The sequence below is a fragment of the Chamaea fasciata genome, unplaced genomic scaffold (genome assembly GCF_029207755.1).
Source record: "Chamaea fasciata isolate MVZ Bird 193981 ecotype frontalis unplaced genomic scaffold, bChaFas1.0.hap1 SCAF_1, whole genome shotgun sequence".
Taxonomy (NCBI): Eukaryota; Metazoa; Chordata; class Aves; order Passeriformes; family Sylviidae; genus Chamaea; species Chamaea fasciata.
Window position 1 is genome coordinate 30,405,326 of NW_027094086.1, and position 11,920 is coordinate 30,417,245.

Below are 11,920 nucleotides of genomic sequence, written 5' to 3' on the forward strand. Positions count from 1 at the left end.
AATTACACTGGTGATTTGAACTCTCAGAAACAGCCAAGTATTTCTCTGTATCATGATGGAAACTCTGTTTAAAATGAAGATGTGAACTTCACTAGTTTCCACCCATGAAAGAGTGTTTACAAGAACACAGTAAACATCAATGATTTTGTGTAATATACTTGTGCTACAGACCTTTCAGATTTAACATCATTGTTGAGTCCTGCACAGTCTGTGTGTCTTTGAAAGCAGAACATCCTATCTTATGGAAAGAGTTTAGACTGCACCATCATATGTGCTGATGTGGTTTGGCCTTCTTTACAAACACATAATTCCATGTTTGCCTCATACAAAAGATAAAACTTTCACTCCTTCCGTTCTGAAATAACCAATACAGGCAATTCAGAAATGTCAGGCAATTTCTTTGTAATTTATGCACCTTGATGCTTAATGTAACTACTTAAAAAAACCCGAAAAACCAAATTTAATGCATGTATGCAAGATTTTCATGAAGCAGTAGTAGTTTCAGCAGGAAAAAATCAGCTTATCAGCTTTCCTGGGAGAAACATGAATGAAATCCCAGCCAAATTCTGTGCTTCTGTAACCAAACTGCTGAGAAAATGATGCTCTTCACATAGGTATGACTAATTTTAAGAGTTCAGAAGATTCTTTTGCTTTTCAATTTTAATCCTAGAAAAATTTAGGATTCAATTTTTTACAAACAAAAAATACTTTTGAAACTAGAACAAAATGTTCCTCATTTCAGTCAGAAAAAAAAAAATTGAGCCTTAAAAAGATCCTTCTACAAATTGACCTTTGATTTATTAGGCACTCTCCTTTTGTCTTGATATAATAAACACCTCTTTTGATGCAAAAAGTGTAAGGTTTTCAAGTAACTTTTTCATGCACTTTTGAACAGCTCATCTGGCCTCCCACCCATTTATTCATTTTTGCAGTGACTTACTGTTTAAAATTTGAGATCAAAATAAATTATGTTGAAAAGATGATAACAACTTGACACTGAAATATTTCCTCCTCTCTGCGAGTGAGTCATTTCTCCTTTCATTAAATCTCAGGTAGGTAAGAGTCACTCTTGAAACAGCTACAACATTCTCTTTACATAACAATGAATAATTTAAAGCTTAAAACTTCAGGGTTTGAGGGTTTTGATACAGAATTTAGTAACTTAAGAAGAAGAATACTCCAATTTCCCAATGGAACCTAGTATATCCTGCAACAGTTGCCAAAGTCAAACATATTAGGCTGAGCTGGGTGTTTCTATGGTTTTTTGGAAGTTTGTATATTCAAACAACATATAAAGAAATGCAAGAAATAGTCTTGATAGATTTTCAGTCATTTTTTCTGAGTCTGTTTACAAAGTAGTTGCCCAACATAAAATGTCTATCTTGCTTTAGTGTTCCATTTGTATAATTCTTTCCATTTTAATAAAATAATTGTAAAATTAGGAATATCAAATTAGATGGTCCAGATAAATAATCTCTAAATAAGAAACTTTGCCATAGTATCTAAGAGCTTCCAAGAAAAAATCACCATGTTCTGAATAGTTTTGGAAATAGAGAATAAAGGTTCTTTCCATCACCCTATCCCAGACCCTGTGCCATGCTTAGTGACGTCAGATGACTACCTAGTGGAGACTATTTTTGAAATAATCTCATGTTTTCCGAAGGAACTCAGATCCTTCTGTTGCATATCATATGAAATTTATCTACTCTTGTAAATCTTCCTGTTAAATCATAATCTGCTTAATTTTTTGCCATTTTTCTTCCTTCTCTCTCTCTCTCCCTTTTGCCCTTTCTTTTCATTTGCTGATGAAAAGACTTTGGCCTTTTTAAAACATGTAGTGCATGGATCTCTCTTTGTAGTTTTTAGGCACTACTGGGCAAAGCCATTACCAGTTTAAAGCCCAGTGGCAGTTAAAGTGAACAACTGAGAGGAAATACTGCTATTTTGACAGTGAACCAAAGAAAATTTCAGAATTACTTTGTGATGTTAATAGTGATTTTTTCAATTCTAATAGTTAATTGCAAAGACAAAGGTAAATGATGAAACAAACAAGTGTAAGCAAGTTTTTCTTCACTGATCCTGCTGAAATAGAAAGTAATGATGCTGTGTTGAAATATGTTCTATTATCAGCTGTGAACAGGGAATTATTTCAATAGTCTCTATGTCATGTCAAGCAACTGTAAGAGCACTTTGGCACTATCATGGTACTCAAGAGTTATAAGTTCAAAGTTAAATTCAGAAGCTGAAACTATCTGGGCAGATTCAGTACAGTGTACATAGAGACTGTTCAGTGTATGGAATTGTGACAGCACTGCTCAGAGAAGGTTTACAATGTATGAGATCATTAAGTTTTAAAAAAAAACCTAAAGATAAATACATTTCTAATAGGTTTTCTTTTTTTTCAGCTTTTTGGTATCTATCTATGATAGATAATTGCATAAGCTATATTTATAGGTAGACTTCATGAACTTTAGCACTAGTTTTTCCTCTTTTCAGACAAGTAGACTGTTTCTCTCTTTTAATGAAGCTAAAAATAATGTTTTGCCTTCCTCTTGCACACTAATACAGTGTCTAGCTTTTTGGCCCAAGAAAGTGGCAGAGGTGAGTTCTATTTTTTTTTTCATTCTGAGGGGTTTCAAATGATATCTTCAAGTTCTGCAGATGTATATGCCAAACACCAAAATAAATTTAGTTCTGGACTGTTTGACTCTTCTGTCTCAGACAATGTGTAAACCACGCAAGATCCAGACAGAAGGTGTGTTAGCAAGAAGCAGCAGGAATGCTGCAACTGCAAGAGAGCCCTGCCTGAGTGAGGGGACAAGGCCTTGTTCTCACTACTACTGAAGAATTTTGCATTTGTAAGTCATTGGCTTGAACACTCTCATTCTACATTAAGCACACAGTGAGCTCATCTACCTGTCTAGAGACTAGACACAGACAAACTTGTTCACAAATCCTTCATAGTCTTATCTGGAAGTCAGGATTTGAATCACCTTGCTCAGCAACATGGCAAAGTCTTTGGACATGTTACAGGGGTACAGATCTCAGGATCTAAGCACGTTTTAAAACAAAAATTCAAAGTGATCAGTCAACTTAAAGGTTTGCCAGAATGTGACAATGGTAAGTGACTGAATTTGAGTTAAATTTTAGGAGCCTGCACCATACTGGGTCTAAAATGCAGAATTGAGAATTTAAGGCATTTAAATCAAAAGAGGTTTTTGAGAAGGTAATGTCTGAATTACCTGAATTCACAACTTGAATGAATGTCTAAGAAGTAATAAGTGTGTCTAGTCTACAGTCTCACATGTAAATAACGACTGTACAATAGCTTAAATTTTGAATTTAGTTTGGGTACTTTGCTGGTCAATAGAGCAAAAAGTATCAGATTCTCTGAAGTTGCCCCATTTAAACTATAGGGATTTGCCAAAGAGAAAGGAAAATACAATATCTTGTATATTGTTGAGGAGAAAACATGCTTATGAATAATGTTTGAAGAATCACAACATGCACAACATGTTCACACATGTTGATATGCACACACGAGGCACCTGCAGATGAATACCGACATAATGCCTATCCAGGCAAGAAGAAATATTAAGATGTCTATATAAACAGATTTATGACTGAAGCTATTTACAAATGAATTAAAAAAAATCTATGGAAAACCATATATGAAATGAAGAGAAAGTGCCTTCTGAGAGGACGAAGAACCATTACAGGTGAGGAAGGGAGAAGAGAGTCAAATTTCATACTCTGCATTAAATGCACAGCCTGTCAAGAAGGGAGTTGTTACTCCTGTTACTCCTGTGCATGTATTTTTGTATTTCTGTGATTGGTAGATTGAAACAAACAAAATCAAAAACAATACATTAAAATTAATTTTTAAAAATTAAATTAGATTTTTAATAGAAAGATATTAAATATTTTTTAAAAAAAGTAAATTATAAAACATTTTTTTACATTCCTTATTCCTCCTGTAGACTTGTTCATATTTTCTGCAGGGACAAAAGATAGAACTAACTACATTAAAGACCTTAAAGTATTTATGAGTCACTGTAGTGAATACTATATTTAGCATAAAAAAACCTAATACATTTAAGTGCATGAGGAACTTCTGTAATTGTGAGTGTATGGTTTAAAAACCTCTTGTGAAATTCTGTAGCTGACCAGCAAAATGGTGTATATAGTCCTTTGTAAAAACCTCAAATACAGCAATACATAGCTACATAGCTTTATACTCCAGGGATATAATCCATTTTACCAAGTGCTGTATGATGCACACTTTAATTTAATTGCTTGACAAAGATAAACTCGTAAAAAAAAAAAGTCAAAACTTTTACAAAAGTTAAACAATACTAGCAACAAGATTCTCTGCCATCTGTCTTCCCCATGATGTTTAAAACATTCATCTCCAGGAATGTGGGCATGTAAAAAGTGAGGGAATTACTCCACGTGGTAAAACGTTATTCAAAATCCAGTGATGTTGCTAGAGAAACTCTGTTCATGCTCCTTTCCTTTTTTCCCTAATCAGTGCCTGCTATCATCGTTATAAATAAAATTTGATTGAAGGCTCAACATCAAAGCACCCAAGACAGCTGGTCACCACCATTACAGATGAATGCAGCCAAGAAATTACATGCTAAATATACCATATACATATATATATATATATATATATATATATATATATATATATATATATATATATGTATATTTTCTACCAGTATATCACTGTTGCAAAGGCATCTATTATACTCATATCCACCCTCTAGCTATGTAGAATTGTGCTCATTGTCTCTTCAAGGGATGAAGCTTGGGTAGCCTGTCACTATGGAAATCTTAATTTCATAATAATATTGTTTCAATGAGATGAAGTATTTTATCCATGTGTTCCAGATTCAGCCAATATGAGAAATTTTGAGGTTAAAACTGGGTGCTTAGGGGGGAATCTGAAAGAGGAACTAATAGCTCAGTTTTGTGTTTCTAAAATTGGTTCAAACTCCATCCAGTTAAGGATTTGAAATTTATTGCAATATAATAGCATTTAGAACTGCAGAAGAAATTAATTGATAGCCTAACAGGAAACCTGATTTTTAATACACATAGACCACCTTTATTCTATTGGTTTGTTTTCTGTTGGTCTTTTTTTTTTCTTTTTCTTTTTTTTTTTCTTTCCTGTTTAATCAGAAACTTGTCTAAATAATGGCTAAGTATGATCCCTGGAAGTGTCTCTTCTTACTGGAGATAATGCCTTCTGTTTTTGGTTCGTGTGTATGGTGGTGTTCCGTACCTTTTTCTTCATACACTCTAGTTTATCTGGGGTTAAAATATGAGACATCTCAAGCTTTGATTCACTAACATTAATCAGAGTTGATTGCTCTCAGGAGCTTGGTAGAGATGCAAAGTCAGGTTAAAGAGCTGTGATTGGAAGCAATTCTTGGAAGTTTTTCTGTAACAACTGAGGATCAATCTCAATGAAATTTTGAACTGCTCAAGTGCATAAAATTCCCCAGCTAACTACAGTTTCAAGAGCTAGAATATGGCTTGAGAGATGCTTGTTTTGCTCAGCAGGGTTGGGATAATGTTCTTTTCTTATATTTGATGACCTTTGCTTATTAAACAGGGTAATATGTGAATACAATGTGGATAACAGGGAAAATAGTGGCCTGAAAAACCCTTTGACAGGCTCCATAACTAAGTGGTGGAGGATTATATTTACATATGCATGAGTTACTTCATTTATGGAGAAGGACATGTGAAGTATTGTTCCCATGACAAACCTTTGGGAAACTGGTGAAGTGAAGAGTGCAAAAAAGTCCTCTATACACAGCAACTCTTGACACTGTTCAAACTTGGCATAGGGAAGAGACTTTTCACAATGAGGTTGCTGAAACACTGGAACAGGTTCCCTGGAGTGGTGATACATGCCCTGTTCCTGGAAACAATCAAATAAGATTGGATGGGGTTCTGAGCAATCTGATCTAGTTGAAGATGTTGCTACCCACAGAAGAGGGGTTGGAGTCGATGAACTGCCCCTTCCAACCCAAACTATTCTATGATTTTGTGAGTCTATGATTCTGTATAATGCCTGAAGTTAACAGTTATTATAAATTGTACTGGAAATGTTTATTAATCATAAGCATCTGGATGTTTTTGTAAATTGCTGTCCTTTTGTTTTCATCCCTTTAATGAGAGAAGTTTTCAGCTTCATAAAACCAAGTCCTAAACTAACAGAAACTAAGCACAGTTAATGATTATTGATGTCAATGCATGACTAGGGAAAGAAATACTGCTCTGCAAATAAACATACAATTTTTGTCCTATTATTTTAAATAAATATTCATTCTCTTTGAATAATACTTTTTATGTGATGGGTAGAAAAAGCCAAACACTGTCATCAGAAAAGAAAAATCAACTAGCTTTATTAGTGTAAAAGATAATATTATTTATCATGTTTCTCTGATTTTCTTTCCTAATGAGTACTGAAGCAATGGGAATCCAAATTTCACTGTGTGGGGGAGAACAAAACTCTTCCTGATTAACTTGTGGTATGAAGCACTGAAAGTGTTGAGAAAACAAACAAACAAACAAACAAACAAACAAACAAACAAAAAAACCCAAACAAAAAAAACAAAACCAAAAAAACACCAAAACCCTGATTTTAGAATGTGCTTGGTCTTTTGGTCTTTCCATGTATAAACAAGCTTAGGATTCTTTGTAAGTGTAGGATTTTCATACCTGGATGCAATTTCTAACCAAGGAAGGAAGTAGAAAGAGTGAGAGAAAAGAGAAAAGGGAAAAGGGAAAACGGGAGAGAAAAGGGAGGAGAGAAGGGGAAGGGGAAGGTTTCCAGAAAACTTTAAATTTATATAGTTAAGAATCTGTTACAAAACGGCAGGGAGGCCTGAATGAGTAATTAATTTTGTCTCTTTACAGGGGTTTGTTGCAATACTCATTAATTCAATGACCACAGAGTATTTCTCAAATAATAGAATATAATTTAATTTTATGTGACCTTAGATGCATTTACTCAACATCTTGGAATATATTTATTGTTTTTTACTTTCAGTGTATTTTACTGTCATAATGAACTACTCGTGATCATTAACTATGACTTTGATTTAATAACAGTTTGTAATTCTTTCCTAGGCTATGCCCACTTTGGAATTCTGAGGTAAAATTTAAGCAGCTACCTTCTCTGGCTTCAGTCCAGTAGTCTGGGCTCTAATTGCCCGTAAGAGACAGCATGACTCAGTCCCTCAAGTAAATGTAAGGGATTTCTCATGGACATTCACCTCCAGATGTTGAAGACCATGCTTTTGCTATTGCTATTTTCAGTACCTAGTATAAAGCTAACTCAGGTGTAACACTGTGTTGCAATCACCAAATCCTCTAGCTGCTGTGCAGACAGCCCAAAGTTTTGAAATTTTACAATCTGGGCACAGGTATTTACAGTATGAAACACACTGGAAGGACTGCTGTTTCATATGGAGTTGGAGTTTTTTCAGACAGAACTAAAATCATAGAGCAGATGTTTGGGTCAGCAATCATACTTCATATAGTTCATGAAGAAAAAAAGCATAGCATTGCCTTACCAAACTTCTGTATAGTTAGATCATACAGGAATTAACTGAAGAGGTTCTCAGTTCTTACAGGAAAACCCTGTAGATCCAGGGAATGAGTCCAAATTGTGATGATCTGAAAACAGATGACAGGAAAAATATGCTTGAAGCCAGGGCTGAGGAAGGGATGTGATGGAGGAAGGAATGGAGGAAGGAATGAAGGAGCTCAAAAAAATCAGTGTTTGGATAGAGCCAGGTTTAAGATTTGAAAAAGGACAAGGTCGAGCAAAACAACAGTAAGGAGCAATGTGAGAATCAGAGCAAGACATACATTACAAAATGGACCAAAAGAAGCCTTCAAAATATTTACCTTTATCCCACAGAAAAATTGAAGCAGGTGGTTCTTAATGCTTAGAAAATTGATTTTCTATAAAAAGGCTTAAAAAGGCCTTTATGAACTTAAAAGTTCATTAAAGATGAAATGAACCTGAAAAATAAAAAATAGGTAAGGTAACAGGTAATCATCTAGTCTGGAGAAAAGTTATGAAAAAGACCAAAGAAATTCATATCCCGTTCTTCCAGGCAGTTTGCAGGGATTTTTTTCATTTCACATAATTCAAATAATTCTTTTCCTTCAGAGTTTTCTTTTTTCTAGATGGTCTTTCACGTCCTGGTTGATTTCATGCAGACTTTAAATCATGTACATTTGACTATACTCCTCACCATACAATTCAGGTACAATAGTGGAGGATATTTGCTGGCAGTTTTCGAACACTTCCTGTAGTGCTGCAGATTTATGTTAATGATTTTCATCCATTGGTTTGCAGATGATCTGAGAGCTTTAAATTAATTAGGTAAATTTTTTCCATAAAAATTTGAGCAATAAAATGACTACCTAGTACAAAATTACCCTAATCTGCAGATCATATGAATAGAAAATATAAAGAGCTGAGCAGCTGCCTTAGTATGGAAGGGAAGTATAGAAGAGTCTTACTTTGGTTAGGCTGATGGTGATGACAAAAACAGTGCCCTGCTTCTTGGAAATCCAAAGAGGTGGTCTGAAATTGGTGTGTATGGTAAATCTAACAGACTCACCATCCAGAATTTTATTGCATGAAGGAACTCATGGGAATTGCCACGTTACCAGAGTATAATGAGCTGTTGGAGTGATCTTGTGATTTCTTAAGTAATATTGACCACAAAGTGACCTTTGAAAAAGGATCATGTCATTTGGAGTGCTAAAGACATGCTTTCCTTAAAGAAAATACAGGTTTTTTTCTTGGCTTCTTGACCACGGTAAGTTTACAGGCTTTTACAGTTTAACATTAATTGCTTTTTCTAATTTTAACTGTGGTTGTTTTGTGGGTTTATTTGGGGAGGTGGTCTTATTATTATTGCTATTATTATTATACCTCTACTACTTCTTTTGTGGAGGGAGATGAATTCAATGTGAAATTTTAATTAACAAAATTTTCAAAACCTGATGCATCAAAAGGAAATTCTTTGTAAGGGATATGCAGAATTTAAGGGAAAAGGGTGGATAACTCCTTTTCTGCAACAGGTCTGTTTTACCATTTTATTAGACAGTATGACTTGTTAAAATAGAAACAGGAAAATAATTCTCACAAATCAGGACTAAACTTCACTAGACATAGGTTTGGAAATTGGCATAGTTTTCTATTTACATTTCAAGAATGACCAGGATCCTGAGGAGTTCAATACTTTCAGAGTTCAAATATCTTGAGGCTGGGTTTAAGCCAGACAAATATGTTACACTTTGTGTCAAAACAGATACCCCAAAATGACATAAATTCTTGAGAAAGACCAAGTAATTTACCAAGAAGTACAACTGGAATAAGGCACCTTTGAGAGTTATTAAAGGAATGGCCGTAGTGACCCTAGTGTGAAGTCCAAGGTTCAAAGGATATTTTCTCTGTGGAAGCAGAATCACATTCTTGGGCAGATTTGATTGGCCATGCAGGCATAGTCATAAGGCTATAAAAGAGAAAATCCTGATGCTTTTCCGAGGTTGCCCTGCACTCTTTTGCACAAATTTGGCATGAAAAATGGGAGACAGGGGACAAGCCCAGAAATATCCTTCTATTACAAGAAAAGTTGTTCATTCAGTAAAACATCTGAAAGAATACAGGAAGTCTAGAGCAGATATTAACTGTAACTGCCACCACATCAAGATTTCTTTGACATTTTCACTCAGCTTTTGACTGAGAATCTTAGAGCCTCATGACTGGATTTTTCTTCTGGCTATACAGTATAAAACATTTCAATGAATTTGAGATACCACCATTACATTCATTAAATTCACTCTGCGGATCAATAGCCAAATTCACCTTCTGCAATAGGAAATGAGAACTTTTGAAGTAGGAGAGCTGGTATGCTCTGAAATCCCTGCTGTAAAGAGAGACTTCACCCTGTTCCTGCTCATCTGTCTTGGTTTACCCTCTCCTGTGCTGGAGAAAGGAGATAGGAATCAATATCTTGCAAAGAAATTTTCTTAGGTCCACCTAAAATAGGTGAACCTATTATTACTTGTAAAAATAATAGTTCATGGGGTTTTGTAGGACTGAGTCTTTACAGCCCTATTTTCTAATTAAAATCCTCAGAAAAAGCTCGCATAAGAGAATGTGAATAGAGAAGGCCTGACTGAGTAGGGACCTCCAGGAAGTGTGAGAATTTGTCAGCTCCTTTTGTAAGGAGGAAAGGGGGCGAGAAAATAAAAGCTTAAGAACTCAGCATTTGAGGACTTATGACTTCTGAAAATCATTTAAAGTTTATGGCTTTGGGTTGGGTGATCAAATACAATCTGGCAAAGCTGTCAATTGATGTGGCAAAAGATGGAGTTGCTCTCTTGCAATTCACTATGACTGTTGAGAGGGAAGCTGCTGAGGCCATGGGATGTGACTTCTGAGCAACCTTCAAGTGCAGGATCCCTTAGCCACTTACAGGATTTGTGAGAACCAAAGAAACTTCTTCTTAGACTAACCTCTAAATGACCTTTCAGAGGAAAGTTTGCTTTGACACTGCACTCTTACACCATTCATAAGGTTAGCAAAACCCCTCAACTCAAATAACAATAAAAGCAACAACAATAAAGGAATATTTGTCCAGTTATTCATTATTCCTTGTTGTTCCTGATCATGTGGTTTTAAAAAGAGAAAAATACCTTAGCCTTAAGAATGCCAACCCAGCAGTCAGAGTTCAAAAATGCAATAACCATGGTAAGGAGGAACTGGAATAGACACTGATAGATTAGAATGGTTCTGCAGATATTCAAGTTACTTCCTTTTCCCATAGTTAGATAATATTGCAATAATCCAAAGAGTTGCTGAATTTTAGATGTACAGGTGGAGGGCATATTTTTTGAGGTTGGGGTTTTTTGGTGGGTGGGTAGTGTTTATAAGCATTTTGGCTAGAAATTTTATAACAGAGAAGGGTAGCTACATTAACTGCTTAAAATGCATAAATTAATGTCCAAATGGATGTTCATAATTTCCTTAAAATCACAAAGACAAATCCTTCACGTTAGTCCTATTTTTGGTTTTCTGACGTGTCATTTTATCTTCATTGCAAAGTGACTGACCCACACTCAGACTGAGTAGGAAAAAATTACTGAGCAGTGAAGAATGACACTGAGTCACACACCTTCCTTGGTCACCTCTTCTGGAAGGATGCCTCTGCCTTCACAGTAGAGGAAAATTGACAAGGAAAGCCACTGATGGAGGGAACCTCATTGTTCATGAAAGCCATTCCCTTATAATTTTCAAGAAAAAATACAGAAGTGTATAGACTTCTTTCCAAATGCCTTGGTAAGTTTTTCATGTTGCTTTTGCTAACATCGTGCTCCTTGATGCTCTAAGAAGCACTCCCAGCTGCTCACCTGTGATATGGTCTCCTTGGCTTGACTTGAAATGAGACATGGGTTTTGCTGTGTCCTGGGGTCTGTAGTTCAAATACTCGCCTGTACATTGTTAATGGGGGAAGACAACTCCATCTGTAAAATACAATATCTGCTCTCTCTTGATTCATGTGCTTCTCAGAGACACAAGGTGAGGATAGCCTTCTAAATATGGATCAGTGACACAGAGGTAAAACATTAGTCTGTATTAGCACTGCAACTGCAAGTCACACAAAATATGAAAGGAAACTTGGAAAGTAGCGAAAACATACTACTGAAATGACATGTACAATGAGGTTTGTGATGTTCTGGATGTTTGTTCGAAAGGAAAAAATGGTGAAGCTCCCTGAACCTGGATTTTCTGAGATACTTACTACTGGTAGCTAAGCAACATTATGTTAAGTAACATAATAAAATTGACTAAAACATTCATTCTTTCAAGTAT

The 11,920-nt window shown here is 35.3% G+C and overlaps 1 long non-coding RNA gene across 1 annotated transcript; it reads right to left on the reverse strand.

Moving 5' to 3' along the window:
- Positions 1-5,859: 5,859 nt before the first annotated feature.
- LOC136301723 (uncharacterized) lies at positions 5,860-11,553 on the reverse strand. Its single transcript, XR_010723927.1, has 4 exons — positions 11,458-11,553; positions 7,933-8,049; positions 7,596-7,698; positions 5,860-5,935 (listed from the first exon to the last, which is right to left on the reverse strand). It is a non-coding gene; the product is annotated as an uncharacterized lncRNA (long non-coding RNA).
- Positions 11,554-11,920: the final 367 nt, after the last annotated feature.